This window comes from Elephas maximus, chromosome X (genome assembly GCF_024166365.1).
Source record: "Elephas maximus indicus isolate mEleMax1 chromosome X, mEleMax1 primary haplotype, whole genome shotgun sequence".
Taxonomy (NCBI): Eukaryota; Metazoa; Chordata; class Mammalia; order Proboscidea; family Elephantidae; genus Elephas; species Elephas maximus.
The window spans coordinates 63,894,519-63,896,390 of record NC_064846.1 but is presented as its reverse complement, the minus strand read 5'-3'; the positions used below and the strand labels follow the sequence as shown (position 1 = coordinate 63,896,390).

The 1,872-nt window shown below is 42.1% G+C and overlaps 1 non-coding gene across 1 annotated transcript; it reads left to right on the top strand.

Annotated features, from left to right (window-relative positions):
* Positions 1-380: 380 nt before the first annotated feature.
* Positions 381-487, top strand: LOC126069784 (U6 spliceosomal RNA). The gene has a single exon (XR_007516054.1). It is a non-coding gene; the product is annotated as a U6 spliceosomal RNA (small nuclear RNA).
* The last annotated feature ends 1,385 nt before the right edge of the window (positions 488-1,872 follow it).

The following is a 1,872-nucleotide window of genomic DNA, read 5'->3' as shown; positions in this document are numbered from 1 at the left end:
TTGGCAAGGAGAAAGTAAAATTATCTTTATTTTCAGATGACATGATCCTATACACAGAAAACCCTAAGGAATCCTCCAGAAAACTACTGAAACTAATAGAAGAGTTCAACAGAGTTTCAGGTGACAAGATAAACATACAAAAATCAGTTGAATTCCTCTACACCAACAAAAAGAACACTGAAGAGGAAATCACCAAATCAATACCATTCACAGTAGCCCCCAAGAAGATAAAATACTTAGGAATAAATCTTACCGAAGATGTAAAAGACCTACACAAAGAAAACTACAAAGTACTACTGCAAGAAACTAAAAGGGACCTAAATAAGTGGAAAAATATACCTTGCTCATGGATAGGAAGACATAGTAAAAATATCTATTCTGTGCTCACTTCGGCAGCACATATACTAAAATTGGAACGATACAAAGAAGATTAGCATGGCCCCTGCGCAAGGATGACACGCAAATTCGTGAAGCGTTCCATATTTTTCTACGCATCGATAAAGAACAGTGACGAATCTGTGAAACATTTCATAACATAGAGGAACCTGGAAGGCATTATGCTGAGCGAAATCAGTCACAGGCAAAAGGACAAATATTGTACAAGACCACTATTATAAGATCTTGAGAAATAGTACAAACTGAGAAGAACACATACTTTTGTGGTTACGAGGGGGGGAGGGAGGGAGGGAGGCAGGGAAAGGGTTTTTTACTGATTAATTAGTAGATAAGAACTGCTTTAGGTGAAGGGAAGGACAACACTCAATACATGGAAGGTCAGCTCAATTGGACTGGACCAAAAGCAAAGAAATTTCCGGGATAAAATGAACGCTTCAAAGGTCAGTGGAGCAAGGGCGGGGGTTTGGGGACCATGGTTTAAGGGGACTTCTAAGTCAATTGGCAAAATAATTCTATTATGAAAACATTCTGCATCCCACTTTGAAATGTGGCGTCTGGGGTCTTAAATGCTAACAAGCGGCCATCTAAGATGCATCAATTGGTCTCAACCCACCTGGAGCAAAGGAGAATGAAGAACACCAAGGTCACACCACAACTAAGAGCCCAAGACACAGAAAGGGCCACATGAACCAGAGACCTACATCATCCTGAGACCAGAAGAACTAGTTGGTGCCCGGCCACAACTGATGACTGCCCTGACAAGGAGCACAACAGAGAACCCCTGAGGGAACAGGAGATCAGTGGAATGCAGACCCCAAACTCTCATAAAAAGACTATACTTAACGGTCTGACTGAGACTAGAGGAATCCCGGCAGTCATGGTCCCCAAACCTTCTGTTGGCACAGGACGGGAACCATCCCCAAAGACAACTCATCAGACATGAAAGGGACTGGACAGTGGGTAGGAGAGAGATGCTGATGAAGAGTGAGCTAATTAGATCAGGTGGACACTTGAGACTGTGTTGGCATCTCCTGTCTGGAGGGGGGATGGGAGGATAGAGAGAGTTGGAAGCTGGCAAAATTGTCACGAAAGGAGAGACTGGAAGGGCTGACTCATTAGGGGGAGAGCAAGTGAGAGTACGGAATAAGATGTATTTAAACTTACATGTGACAGTCTGACTTGATTTGTAAACGTTCACTTGAAGCTCAATAAAAGTTAATTTAAAAAAATGTCTATTCTGCCAAAAGCCATCTATACATACAACGCACTTCCGATCCAAATTCCAATGACATTTTTTAACGTGATGGAGAAACAAATCACCAACTTCATATGGAAGGGAAAGAAGCCCCGGATAAGTAAAGCATTACTGAAAAAGAAGAACAAAATGGGAGGCCTCACTCTACCTGATTTCAGAACCTATTATACAGCCACAGTAGTCAAAACAGCCTCGTACTGGTACAACAACAGCTACATGGA